Raw genomic sequence first — 15,505 nt, 5'->3', positions numbered from 1 at the left:
GATGAAACTGGAGGTCATTATGTTCAGTGAAATAAGCCAGGCACAGAAAGGCAAACTTTACAGGTTCTCATTTATTTGTGGGAGCTAAAACAATTGCCATAATTGAACTCATGGAGATAAAGAGTAGAATTATGTTTACCAGAGGCTAGGAAGGGGAGTGGGAGTAGGAGAGTGGGGATGGTTAATGGGTACAAAAATATAGCTCAATAGAATAAATAAGATCTAATATTTGCTAGTACAACAGGGTGACTAAAGTCAGTAATAACTTATTGTACCTTTTTAAATAATGAAAAGAATATAATTGGAATGTTTGTAACACACACACACACACACACACAATAAAAGCTTGAGCTATATGTAGAAAGCTGAAACTGGATCCCTTCCTTACACCTTATACAAAAATTAATTCAAGATGGATTAAAGACTTAAATGTTGGACCTAAAACCATAAAAACCCTAGAAGAAAACCCAGGCAATACCATTGAGGACATAGGCATGGGCAAGGACTTCATGTCTGAAACACCAGAAGCAATGGCAACAAAAGCCAAAATTGACAAATGGGATCTAATTAAACTAAAGAGCTTCTGCACAGCAAAAGAAACTACCATCAGAGTGAACAGGCAACCTACAGAATGGGAGAAAATTTTTGCAACCTACTCATCTGACAAAGGGCTAATACCCAGAATCTACAATAAAAAACAAATTTACAAGAAAAAAATCAAACAACCCCATCAAAAAGTGGGTGAAGGATATGAACAGACACTTCTCAAAAGAAGACATTTATGCAGCCAAAAGACACATGAAAAAATGCTGGCCATCAGAGAAGTGCAAAATCAAAACCACAATGATTGCCACACCAGTTAGAATGGTGATCATTAAAAAGTCAAGAAACAACAGATGCTGGAGAGGATGTGGAGAAATAGGAACACATTTACACTTTTACACTGTCGGTGAGACTGTAAACTAGTTCAACCATTGTGGAAGTCAGTGTGGCAATTCCTCAGGGATCTAGAACTAGAAATATCATTTGACCCAGCCATCCCATTACTGGATATATACCCAAAGGATTATAAAACATGCTGCTACAAAGACACATGCACACGTATGTTTATTGTGACACTATTCACAATAGCAAAGACTTGGAACCAACCCAAATGTACAACAATGATAGACTGGATTAAGAAAATGTGGCACATATACACCATGGAATACTATGAAGCCATAAAAAAGGATGAGTTCCTGTCCTTTGTAAGGACATGGATGAAGCTGGAAACCATCATGCTCAGCAAACTATCGCAAGGACAAAAATCCAAACACCGCATGTTCTCACTCATAGGTGGCAATTGAACAATGAGAACACATGGGCACAGGAAGGGGAACATCACACACTGGGGACTGTTGTGGGGTGGGGGGAGGGGGGAGGGATAGCATTAGGAGATATACCTAATGTTAAATGAAGAGTTAATGGGTGCAGCACACCAACATGGCACATGTATACATATGTAACAAACCTGCACGTTGTGCACATGTACCCTAAAACTTAAAGTATAATAAAAAAAAAAAAAGAAAAGAAGAAAAAAAGCTTGAGGTGACAGATATTCCATTTACCCTGTGTGATTATGACACATTTTATGCCTGTATCAAAATATCTCATGTATCCCATAAATATATACACCTACTATGTATCCATAAAATTAAAATAAAATATAACACACATGTATTATCTTACAATTTCAGTCCAAGCATCTAAAGGAGAGGGTCACTATGAATCCAAATTGTTTTAAGCATATGAATAGGTGTCAACAAACATCAATTGAGCACTTAATATTTGCAATGTCCCATATCATACATTGTAGAAAACTAAAATAAATAAACCATAGTCCATGCTTTCAAAGAGCTGACACTTTAGCAGAAGAGAAACAGGGACATAGTTACAAATCACTATAATAATGTAGAATGCAATAAACATTGCTGAAAAAAATTAGAGATGACACAAACAAATGGAAACACATCCCATGTTTGTGGATAAGTCAAATCAATATTGTGAAAATGATCATACTGTCAAAAGCAATCTACAAATTCAATGCAATTCCCATCAAAATAATACCATAATTCTTCACAGAACTAGAAAAATGCAATTCTAAAATTCATGTGGAACCAAAAAAGAGCCTGCATAGCCAAAGCAAGACTAAGCAAAAAGAACAAATCTGGAGGCATGACATTGCCCAACTTCAAACTATGCAATAAGGCCATAGTCACCAAAACAGCATGGTACTGGTATAAAAATAGACACATCGACTAATGGAAGAGAATAGAGAACCCAGAAATAAATCCAAATACTTACAGCCAAATGATCTTTGACAAAGCAAACAAAAAATAAAGTGGAAAAAAAGCACCCTATTCAACAAATGGTGCTGTGATAATTGGCAAGCCACATGCAGCAGAATGTAACTGGATCCTCATCTCTCATCTTACACAAAAATCAATTCAAGATAAAGGAAGGACTTAAATCTAAGACCTGAAACTATAAAAATTCAAGAATGTAACATCAGGAAAACCCTTATAGACATTGGCTTAGGCAAAAATTTCATGACCAAGAACCCAAAAGCAAATGCAACAAAAAACAAAGCTAAATAGGTGAGACTTAATTAAACTAAAGAATGCTTGCACAGCAAAAGAAATGGTCAGCAGAGTAAACAGACAACCCACAGAATGAGAGAAAATCTTCACAATTTATACATCCATCAGAAGACTAATATCCAGAATCTACAAGGGACTCAAACCAATTAGCAAGAAAAAAATAAACAACCCCATCAAAAAGTGGGCTAAAGACATGAATCAACAACTCTCAACAAAAGATATACGAATGACCAACAAGCATATGAAAAAAATGCTCAATATCACTAATGATCAGGGAAATGTAAAACCACAATGCACTACCACCTTACTCCTATAAGAATAGCCATAATCAAAAAATCTAAAAATAATCATGTTGGTGTGGATGTGGTGAAAAGGGAACACTTCTACACTGTTGGTGGGAATGTAAACTAGTACAACCACTATGGAAGACAGTGTGGAGATTCCTTAAAGAACTAAAGGTAGAACTACCATTTGATCTAGCAATCTCACTACTAGGTATCTCCCCAGAGGAAAAGAAGACATTATACGAAAAAGATACTTGCACATGCATATTTATAGCCACAAAATCTGCAATTGCAAAAATGTGGTACCAGCCCAAATGCCCATCAATCAACGAGTGAATAAAGAAAATGTGGCATGTATATATACCATGGAATTCTACTCAGCCATAAAAAGGAATGAAATAATGGCATTTGCAGCGACCTGGATGGAATTGGAGACCATTATTCTAAGTAAAGTAACTCAAGAATGGGAAATCAAACATTGTATGATCTCACTCATAAGTGGGAGCTAAGTTATGAGGATGCAAAGCATAAGAATGATACAATGGACTTTCGGGACTATGCGGGAAAGGGTTGGGGGACGGAGGAGGGATAAAATACTGCACATTGGCTACAGTGTATACTGCTTGGGTAACGGGTACACCGAAATCTCAGAATCACCATCAAATAATTTATTCATGTAACGAAGCACCATCTGTTCCCCAAAAACCTATTGAAATAAAATAATAAAAAATATTTAAAATTAAAAATTAAAAAATCAAAGTTATAATAGAAAAATCAGAAAGAAAAGTGGTTGGAGCATAGAGGATGGTAAAGTTATAAAATAGCAGAGTTGTAAGTAGGTAATCATTCCCAAAGAATGGACTGCAGAATGGTCATGAGGAGTGTGAAAAGACAAAGAACAAATCTGAGAGCAAGCAGGCCAAGGACAGCACACCAGCTTTCATCTAATCTGGGTTATCAGCCCTTGCTGTCTCAAAGAAGAGCTGTGAAAACACAACATATTGAAGAGGACACAGAGCAACCAGGATCTCAGACATTCATGATAGGAGAATATAACGATGCAACCATTTTGAAAAACTGGAAGTTCCATCAAAAACAAAACATACATCACCTCCCACATCCCAGAAGTTCTACTCGTAGGTATTCGTTTAAGGGAAATGAAATCTTATGACAGCAAAAAGCTTCCACAAGAAGTTTTGTGGCAACTTTACATATAATAGCCAAAAACTAGAAACAACGCTGATGTCCATCAACAGGTGAATGGATCAATAAAATGTGATACAGTTATACAATAAAATACTAGTCGGTAATATAAAGGAAAAATAGATTATAAATAGATAATTAGATAGATAATAGAGATAGATATGCATGCAACAAGGATGAATCTCAACATTGTGCTGAGTGAAAGGGAAGAGTTCACTTAAGATCTGAGCATTTCATTGCATGTAAGTTGTATCTTATATCTATCAGATTCCGATCAGGAGACAGAACCACACAGTAATTTGAACAGGGGAAGTTTAACATAAAAAATTATTAACTATAAACGGGAATTACCTATTAATAGATAAAGACAAGCTTAAAGGATAAATACATAGAAAACATACACAGCAATCAATACCTCTAGCACTGAAGCATAGCACCTAGGCATGAATCAAATACAGAAGAGGCCTCCAGAGCTGAAATCCAAACTTTCACTGGGAAGGACACCATCCACCTGTGTGTGGATGGTGGAGAAGTTCATGCAGATGCCATGCTGGTAGAACTTACTGAGAAGCTGCCTTCTGGGATGCTGAAGGAAGCCTTCAACAAGGTGTTGTACCTCAGAACTCACTGCAAAGCCTCCCACAGAGATGGTGAGCTGGGAAACTACTTCCTTGGTTGCTAGGTGAAGCTGCCGAAAGAAAGATGCCATGCTGCAGAGCTCACTGAGAAACTACCCATAGGGGTGGCCCAGTAGGAAGCAATCCCCTGGGGTGCTAGGGAATGCTTCCCATGGGGAAGTAAGTATCAGCCAATTGTCCTATATGCTCCTAACTGTCATGCACTGCAGAAGCAATCGCGCAGAGCACACTAGGAACCAGAAGAAAAGCCCTTTCATCCTCCAGCATACCTCCAGTGCCCTCTGGTGACAAAATTTAACATTGTGCCAGCTGATAATGAAAAAATGCTTCAGTATCACAAGCAGGGCAATGAAGGATAGACCTAAAACTGAGAGGCAACAAATAGATAACACATGCCTCAAGGAGATGAAGAAGGGGGCGGGAGGAGAAGAGGAGGAAAAGGAGAAGGAGGAAGAAGAGAAGGTCATCTGTGGGATTTAAGGTATTATGGAAGATGAGAGACTTAAACAGAATAGATATAACTGGCTAAACATGAACAATAAATGATAGCTGGTGAACCCTGAGTATTTGCAAAGAGTGTATCAGGCACAGTATTTCATTTAGTAAAATATTTCTAGAAGTTAGTTATTGTTATTCTCATTTTGGTGAAGAAACTAGGACTCAAAGGGGATGGACAACTTACCCTAAGATCACACAACCAGATACTAATAGACCCAAAATTTTCACCCAGAACTCTGACTCCAAAGCCTCACTACATTGCATCTCATTGATGATACATAATCATGCCAATGCCAAAACGGAAAGTCAAGATTCTGGTCCTCCCAGTAGTTGCTTTTATACTTATTCCTAAGTCTGTCATTGAATACAAGAAGCTACAGGACTGGTTTCAAGTGGTGCTACATTTTTATAATCTTAGTGCAGAACTGGAAAGATCAATTTGCCCATTCACCCAAGTCTAACATCTGGCATCAAGTGAATTGCTTCTGTAGACAGTAAACGAGAATAAGCTGGTATTTTTTTCTAAGTCAACTTTAGGACAGCTTTTCAAACAAACACACATTGTCTTTATTCCCAGGACAAAAACCAGAAACTCTGACTAATAGTCCCTGGCTGTTATAATTTTGATGCTTAATATACTTCTATCTATGTAAGCCGTATCACGTACCTTTCTAATAAGGCAAGGAATAGTGAATAACATCAATTATATCATGATTGTTTCTCTTATAAAGTTAACTAATATTAATAATGCTTATTTATATTGGTGTTACCATTATCATTACCTTATATCATTCAGTACTTATTCTGAAACTCAAAGAATTATAATGGGGGTGGAGGGGTACTTGGAATTGTCTTGTACAATCACCAGTGACCTATGAGTGCATGGTGAACTGTTAAAAAAAAATAAGCTAATGCTCTCTACTCAATTATTATGCCATAACTGAATCATAATATTTATTCACTTTCTCCCTGAATGACTTCATCCAATTTCTAGACTTTACATATCTATGTTGATAATTTCCAGATTTGTATTTTCAGCACTGAACTCTCTCATGATCCAGATTTCTTATATCTTTTTGACTATTCAGATCTCAAATATACTTCTCAGATTTAACAATTCCAAAACAGAACTTTTGGTCTGTTTTCCTCCAGTCTTTTAGAGCTAATGAATGGCATTATTATCCACCTACTTGCTCAAGCTGAAAACCTAGAAGTCATTCTTGATTCTTTTCTTTCCCTTATCACCCAAATCCAATTCATCAGCTAGTCATACTATCCCTACCTCAAATAATGTATTAATATATCCATTTCTTTCTAGCTACACTGCCATCTTCCTAGTCCAATTTACTATCATTTCTCATTTAGACTATTGATATAGAACTGCTCACCTTGCTTATACCTACCTATGACTGTCCTCAATTCATTCATATTACTGCATGCTGCCAAAAACTACCCAAAAGATTCTTAATGCATTAAGAACAAAATCCACACTCTTTATCATGGCCTATTAGTTCAAACCCTAATTGCCTCCCTGTATCAGGATTCAATCAGAAAAGAGATCCACTATAAGTGATATAAAATAAAGTTTACCGTAAGGGTTTGACATTGAGCCCCTAGCAATTGTGAGAGCTAGTAACGATTCTATATAAGGATGTTGCTTCTATATCTGATGCTGGACTGGAAAGAAGGATGAATGGGAAATGTGAAGTGGGGAGAGCAAGAATAAGCTGAAACCTGCAAGGATGAGCTGGAGCTCATGAATATGAACTAGAACTTGTATCTATCTTTTGCTACATTCAGGCCTCAATTTCAACATTGTGGGTGACTTGCAGAGGAAGCTAACAGTTTATCATAGATTTAGGCCACATACCTGGCAGAACCTGACTGAACACAAACCATCTGAACACAAATGCAACTGAAGCTTTACTTATGTCTCCCAAATCTCATGCAAATTTTTCTTGTCACCAACCCTAAACAGAACTATACGGGAAAGGGAATTCTTGTAAACGTAGTTCCAGCTTAGCTAGATTAACAAAGTATAAAGCCACTACCTAACCACTCTTGTCAATGTGGCCCAACCATACTTCTTTTAAACATACCTAATTTCCAAATAAAAATAAATTATGCTTCTGCCTCATATAATGCAACTATCCCTTGTAAAACTGAAAATATGTTAAACTTCTCAAGGGTCTATAAAATTTCTTTGTATATTTTTGGGTAGTATTTATTCTTCTCGTAGCTGAGTCACACTCTCCCTTTGATATTCTGTAATTTAAACACTGAGCTATAAGAAGTGGTTCACTGATAAATGTTTAGCAACCAGTTTTCCAAGGGGGAAAAAGCCCTTACATAGATTTTGCCAGTTTCTATGGTATTAATACTTCCACCATGGCCAATTTTATCCCACCAAATGTGATATCACTGAACACAAAGTGAGGAAGAGGTAGGCGGTTTGCACATCAATATGTAGTAGTTCCATTATACAGATACAGTATACATAAATAATTTCCAGAGTACAGATAATACTAAACTATCATAAAATAATTTAAAAATGATGAGACTTTTGGAGCTGGAAAGTATATCTGTAGGGCAAGCTTACAGGTTGGAAATTTAGGTAAGAGTTGATGTTGCAGTCTTGAATCTTAAATCTGCAGGGCAGACCAGCAGGTGGGAAACTGGCAGTGTTTTTACATTACAGTATTGAGACAGAATTCCTTATTTTCCAAGAAACCTCAACTTTTGTTCTTAAGGACTTCAACTGATTGTATGGAATGCATCCATTTCATGAAAGGTAATCTTCTGTACTTGAAATCAACTGATCGCAAATGTTTGCCATCTTTATAAAATAGCTTCACAGCAACATCTTTACTAGTGGTTGACAAAATAACTGGGCAGTAGCCTAGCCAAGATGACAGATAAAATTTACCTTCACACCATCTGAATGCAATTGCTCTTAATTGTCTTTACTAACAAATATAGGGAAAAAGGCATCCATCAGTTCAATTGCTACGTGCCATGTGCCAGGTAATATGTGTTGATTTGTTCCTGTTGAGAGACAATTCTCTAGGGATCGCTCACATTTCTCCACATTATATATTAGCTTTTGTTATGCACTATCTTTTCAAGAATGTTTGTTTAAAAACATCTAAAGCAATTGCAACAAAAGCAAAAACTGGCAAACGGGACCTGATTAAACTAAAGAGCTTCTGCACAGCTAAATAAACTATATCAGAGTGAACAGATAACCTATGGAATGGAAGAAAATCTTTGCAATCTATCCATCTGACAAAGGTCTAATATCCAGAATCTACAAGGAACTTAAGCAAATTTGCAAGAAAAAAACAAGCAACCCCATCAAAAAGTGGGCAAAGGACATGGACAGATACTTCTCAAAAGAAGACATACATGTGGCCAACAAACACACAAATAAAAGCTCAACATCATTGACCATTAGAGAAATACAAATCAAAACCACAATGAGACACCATTTAACATCAGTCAGAATAGTGATTAAAAAGTCAAGAAACAACAGATGCTGGCGAGGCTGTGGAGAAACAGGAACACTTTTACACTGTTAGTGGGCATGAAGTTAGTTCAACCACTGTGGAAGACAGTGTGGTAATTCCTCAAGGATCTAGAACCAGAAATACCATTTGACCCAGCAATCCCATTACTGGGTATATATGCAAAGGAATATAAATCATTCTATTATAAAGATACATGCACACATATTTGCTATTTACAATTGCAAAGACATGGAATCAACCCAAATGCCCATCAATGATAGACTGGATAAAGAAAATGTGGCATGTATACACCATGGAATACTATGCAGCCATAAAAAGAAATGAGATTATGTCTTTTGTAGAGACACAGATGGAGCTGGAAGCCATTATCCTCAGAAAGCTAACTCAGGAACAGAAAACCAAACACTGCCTGTTCTCATTTATAAGTGGGAGCTGAACAATGAGAACACAGGGACACAGGGAGGGGAATGATACAAACCACGGCCTGTCAGGGGCTGGGGTAGGGGAAGGGAGAGCATCAGAATAAATAGCTAATGCATGCTGGGCTTAATACCTGGGTGATGGGTTGATAGGTGCAGCAAACCACTATGGCACACGTTTATCTGTGTAACAAACCTGCACGTCCTGCACAAGTATCCTGTAACTTAAAATAAAATGAATAAAATTTTTTTAAAACAAGTTTGCTTAGCAAAATGCCTTGAAAGATAGAAATAGTGTCTCTCTCTTAGACAGAGGACACATTTGTTTGTTGTATAAGATAGTAAAGAAAATGTCTTCCTCCAGAGAAAATATTGGACAGGTTTACCAGCAATACTTTTAAAAGGTCAAGGTTCCCTAAGCTTAGGGATCCTCAGCTCTAACATAAATCCATTGAATGTTCAGATTCCTCCTCCACATTGCTTTATGAGGGTCCTCCACATTGCTTTATGAGACTTTTGAAGCAAGGAGAACCAATGCAAACAAGAAACTCATGCTGTTTGCTGTGATGTGAATCATACAAAGGCTACAGCCTCTGATGAAGGAGTCTCATATCATCTGCCAGTATGTATAAAACTATAGTGTGCTAACTTATTACCTTGCAAATATAGTAAAACCTCAGACACTTCACAATTCTTGATAGCTCCAGCCATGAAATCATATTTGGAATAGCAGTTGTAATTGGTTACATTTATGATAATTTGGCATTATTCTCCAAGACCCATTATCTTCTGTACAGGACCAAATAGCAGTTTGAAGGAGGATGCTGTAGGAATGACTGTCCTGCATTCTTAAGCCCTTGATTATTGCATTAATGTCTAGACCTTTTACAGAAACAGTGACTTACTATTGGTAGGTAAAGACAGTTCTAATGGCTTCTACTTGGCCTTTCCCACCATAATAGCCTTAATTCCATGGAGTAGGGAATCAATGTAGAGATTCTTCCAGGCGCCAAGTATGTCTGGCCTAACTCTGCATTCTGGAACTGAAGAAATAAACCACACAGTGGTTTCTGAGACCCACTTGACTCACTATGAGAAAAACCTGAGCTAAAACTGGTTTTACTCTGACTGGTGGACCCAGTAGTATTTTGGGTCTATAGAAATTAGTATCAGCAGTGAGTATCCAGTAATATCCAAAAAGTTTCATTAGTCCCCTTTCCCCAATGCACAGTCAACTTGGAAAATGGCTGCAGGTCCACTTGGGGAAGACTAGGATGAAGATTTTCAATACAAATTTTTGGCATGAAGCAGGGTCTTTTCTCAAGGTAAATGGCCTCTCTTCCATTTACAGAACTCTAGGTCATGAGCTGGCTCAAATCTGGGAATTGATTGGGAACTGCAACTCTGTACTGTGATGATTCAAGTCAGACTTCTATCCACCAGACCTAGAGTTTTTCAGCATCAATAAATCCAGGAAGAATTTAAAGGCTGCCTATCTATTTCAGTTTTAGGTAATTCATGATCAATTAGTCAATGCCAAAAAATCTCTGTGGGTTAAACCGTTTTGATTATTACTTCCTTTTGTTGCCCATTATGATAACCACCCCCACCTTAATTCTGGAGATTCAACGACTAAACCTGGTCCCTGCCACTCCTTTCCATCATAGCCATGAATAAGGAAGCCAAGCTGACTGGCAGGTCCACTATTCCCAGCCTACAAAGAATAAGCACCACAGAAGTCTTCAATGATACTGAAGCTCCCCTCACAAGTTTATCTCCCACCACCTTGGTGAAAGAAGTGTCCTCTGGACTCTCTGAAAGCACATGTTTAAGAGGTAGGTGAGCAGAGCTTACAGGATAAATCTAGTCAGCATTCCAAATCTTCTGAGTCTTTGGATACCCTCTTCTGCAGCATATCAGGAAAGTTTTAGTTTTTCACCTTCATTTAGTATATATTGCCTTTGGATTCAGGTTTTGGTCACAATTAAGCCAAATAAGAGCCACTCCCAAATGCTCAAGCTGATACATTGAACCCAGAATCTGAACTAGTGAACCCATATTAATAAATTCAGCCCATGCCAGCATTATATTTGTTCTACCCCGATTCAACACCTTCAAGATCTACTCCCACATGTTTCCCAGATTTCTGTTTATACAAATTGGCAAAATACTGCAAATATTTTAGTATATATCACACTTCCATTTGGGTTACACTTTTTACCTTGCTCCCTGGAGCTTGCAACTTCAGTTTAGTAATAGGTCTAGAAGCGATGGCAGGTATTTGGGAGAAGCTCCTGATGAGGATAATCAGTCCCTTGCAAATACATCAGTAGAGGCAGGAGAGAATCTAATATTCTCAGGTAGGAGAAGAAGGGTTGCTCCTACTGGCAAGAAAAATGCAGCATAATTTAGAAGTTGGAGATCTTCAGTTTCATCAAAACGAACTCATATTTCCTTATCCTAATTTTCAGGGTACCACTCCTTTCCAATCAATGTCCTAAAATTAATACAAAAGACATAGAGAAATTAGAAACCCAAATTATCCTGTCAATCAGCCCCTCCTGAGCTCAGACTTTAGGTTTTCTTTTCAGAAATCAGTCCTGCAGCTATAGGAGATAAGTGTGTTTTTAGAACAGTTATAGAAGTTTCTAGGAACTTGAAGCCCTGAGCTCATCATTTTCTTTCTACTTGTAGAATCAACTACCCAATCCCATTACACTCCTTGTTTTCATTTAAATGTTCTATGGCAGGGAATGGTGAGTCACCTAAGGACTTGTCTTCTATAGGCATTAAATTACAGGTGTCTACAGATGGTGATGTAAGTTAAGTGTTTTACCTCTGCATGTTATGAACTAACAGTGTGTCCTTTACCACTGGAAACAGGATTATCATGCCTGTAAATCTAATCTGAAGAGAGAACTGATTTCAGAGAATCCAGAACCAACTCAGAGAACTTAGAACTCACTCAAAGAACTCTTCCTTAAGCTTCCATTCCTCTAGAACTACTTCCTGTACTAAATTCTGTGTTAGTTTATGTTTGATCAAGATTTATTATAGGAGTTTGACCTTAGGCAATTATAGAAGGTAAACAGTCTATATAAGGTTGTTTCCTGTACATTTGGTGCCCAGCCGGAGTTAGCAAAACAGGTAATCTGGAAGAAAAGACAACTGGAGGAGAGCAGGAACTAACAGGAACCCCAAAGAACAAGCTGGAACCCAAAGAACAAGCTGAATGCCAACAGATTAACTGGTACATGCATCTCTCTCTCACCACCTCTAAGCTTTCAGCTTGGATTATATTTGTGACCTGCAGGAAAATCTAGTGCCTTTCACCACATACACATACACATGAACATGTACACAAACACACACACAGCACAGTATTCAGAGAGGCTTAGGAAAGATTCTGGCAGGAGCTAAAGGAGCTGCAAGCTGTCCCACACCACCAAGTTGAGCCAGCAGAGCAGCTAACCTAATGTGTCTCTTTTCTATCCTTCAGTCCATAAATGGTGACTTCATCTTAGAGCTGATGTTCTCAGGGTTGGAAGATGTTTGTCAGCAGTCAGGGTCCAATGCATCTTAGTTCATGTTCAGCAAGGCTTCCATCAGAGCATTCTAGTAAAAGGGACTGGATTCATTAGCTTATGTCTTGTGTTCATGCCTGTATCAATGACTGAGGCCAGGAATAAAATCTTCTGATTCATTTAGCCAGCTGGGGACCTGGATGTGGTGAGAGACCGACTCAGGCACCAGAGCAGGGAGAGAGGGGCTGCATGGGAAAGGGTTCCTGAAAAAAAGATCTGCCTACTATTAGTAAGAAGAGAGGGAAGGAATTGATGCTGGCCAAGCCACTAAAAGTGTTCACTTCGGAGAGCAATGAGGAGCAAGAAATACTTTATATAGGGGAAAGAGGTGATATGAAGGTGGAAAAGTGAATGATAAGAAAAAGCTATGTAATGAGATATCTAGGGAAATAACACTTGCAGAAGAAGAAGTACCAAGTACAAAGGCTCTGAGGTGGAAATTCCAAGAACAGAAACATGTTGGTGTGATTGGAGTGGTGGGCAATGTCAGAGAGATGGGGCAGTGTGGTAACCTAGTATTACATCAATTTAGCTAAGCTGGAGCTACATTTCCCAAAATTCCCTTCCTTGTATGGTTTCAGATTAGGGCTGGCCACATGCAACATTTCTGTGAGATTTAAAAAGCAGAAATAAAGCAGTAGCCATGTTTATATCCAGAAGACTGCTGTATGATCAGGCACTGTTGCATTTCTTACATACTTGTTGTTCCTCCACTGTCTCAACTTGGTGGTGTTGAATAGCTTGCAGCTCCTTCAGCTTTTGCCAGAACCTCCCCTAAGCCTCTCTGAATACTGAGCCCTGGGCTCTAGGCTGTGGGGGCCACAGGGAAGTAGGGTGAAGGGCACTAACTTTTCCTGGAGGTCACTTATATCATCCAAGTTAAAGATCTGGAGGTGGTGAGAGACAGATATAGGCACCAGTTCATTGACTGAGGGTGTCTTTTTTTTAATTTTAACAAAAATCATCATAAATGATGCACCCTTATCACACTATACTGTTTTATTACCTTCAAGGCAAGTGGCACTTCACTATCTGTAATTATCTTGTTTACTTTTTGTCTTTTTTTTTTTTTTTTAATGGAGTCTCACTCTATTGCACAGGCTGGAGTGCAGTGGCGCAATCTCAGCTCACTGCAACCTCTGCCTCCCAGGTTCAAGTGATTCTCCTGCCTCAGCCTCCCAAGTAGCTGGGATTACAGGTGCCCATCACCATGCCTGGCTATTTTTTGTATTTTTAGTAGAGATGGGGGTTTCACCATGTTGGCCAGGCTAGTCTCGAACTCCTGACCTCAAGTGATCCGCCCACCTCAGCCTCCCAAAGTGCTGGGATTACAAGCATAAGCCACCACTCCTGGCCCTACTTTTTGTCTTGTTTTTAACTTCTGCATCCTCTGCCAGAAAGTAAACTCAATGAAAGCAGAGACTTTGAGTCTTTTAATCCAAACTCCCAGAGCAACACCCAACACACATTAAGAATTCAAAAATACCTAAGGAATGAATGCATAAAATGGATCTACATAAGGTCTTCTCTTTCTATAGAAGGTAAAATGCAGAAGAGGTACTATGCTGCCATCAAACACTGACATGTTTTAATTCAGTTGGGCCAGAAATCCCAAATGTGCCTTTCTTTTGTTCTGATTTGATCATTTTCTTTAGAGCTGAGCTCTACATGAAATAGTTGTGACCATAATATAATTGCTAAATGGCTAGCATGCCTGGCATTGTAAAGCATCATGGGTGTTTGACTGAAAATGTATAGCCAATGATTCAGATTTCTATGTAATAAAACAGCTAACCTTTAAATGTTTCTCAATTCCCTAACAGCAGGTGCTAATTTTCCACTTAGGCATTCTAGAAACACAGGCATTATTTTTCCATTGAAGAGTATTTAAAGACTCTCTAAGAATTTCATCAGCTGACTATATTTGTTACAGTTTTGAAAAGGAAGACAACAACAACAGAGACTACAGCTAATCCTTAGGAAATAAAGAAATAAACCTCCTCATCCACCCTCAGGATTTATTTTCTAATTTTCTTTTTGCTTTTCATCATCTGATTTTACGCAGCTTAGAGAAGTACACAGTAAAAAGGGTCACAGTTTCCAAAACATATGCTTTCTCAGGCAATCTTTATTGTGCCAGGAACTATGGTAACTAGAAGTGCAAACATGGAGAAACATAGTGATCAACTCTGTGGCTCTGCTGTAGGACCTCTGTGCAGGAGAATGCTTCTAATCTTTTTTTTTTTTTCTCCCATGTTGTGGAGTCCTAAACACTGAGATTTTTATACCACCCTGAAGCAGTGTGTGACATTTGATAAATATTTTAACAATAATAATCATACTTACCTGAAGAGTCGGCCATCCCAAGAAGAAGGTAGATTTCAGATACCTGCATTCCAACTATTTTCTTCCTTAAAGTCATATACCTATATGGCTTCCTCCTGAAACCATCTCTCAACAGACACAAGATACCTCCCAAAAAGTCCTAAGTATAACAGGCAGGAGAGGATAAGATAGAATTGAAGACTACTTGAAATGTTCAATACCCCAATTCCAGACAATTATACACTAAACCATTGCACACATGTGCATCTCAACACTATTTCCAACACCCCTAAAAATAATCTGATTTTAACATCTCATTTTCCTCCATAACCAGAAAATGTTGTAGATAGCTTATAATTCTGTCTGGGAGGGTAGTTGTTAGAATTAA

At 38.1% G+C, this 15,505-nt stretch overlaps 1 long non-coding RNA gene across 5 annotated transcripts in view; it reads right to left on the bottom strand.

The window, feature by feature from the left end:
- LOC134739739 (uncharacterized) overlaps window positions 1–13,786 on the bottom strand; it is a 79,946-nt gene extending 66,160 nt beyond the window's left edge. For 4 of the 5 annotated variants that reach the window (XR_010126744.1, XR_010126742.1, XR_010126745.1 and 1 more), the window contains exon 1: window positions 11,430–13,786. This is a non-coding gene — a long non-coding RNA (uncharacterized LOC134739739). The remainder of the gene's footprint in view (window positions 1–11,429) is intronic. The other variant, XR_010126743.1, reaches the window with a different exon arrangement.
- Between the last annotated feature and the right edge of the window lie 1,719 nt (window positions 13,787–15,505).

Source organism: Pongo pygmaeus, chromosome 5 (genome assembly GCF_028885625.2).
Source record: "Pongo pygmaeus isolate AG05252 chromosome 5, NHGRI_mPonPyg2-v2.0_pri, whole genome shotgun sequence".
Lineage (NCBI taxonomy): Eukaryota > Metazoa > Chordata > Mammalia > Primates > Hominidae > Pongo > Pongo pygmaeus.
The sequence above is the reverse complement of the archived record's forward strand: the minus strand, read 5'-3'. Positions and strand labels throughout refer to the sequence as shown.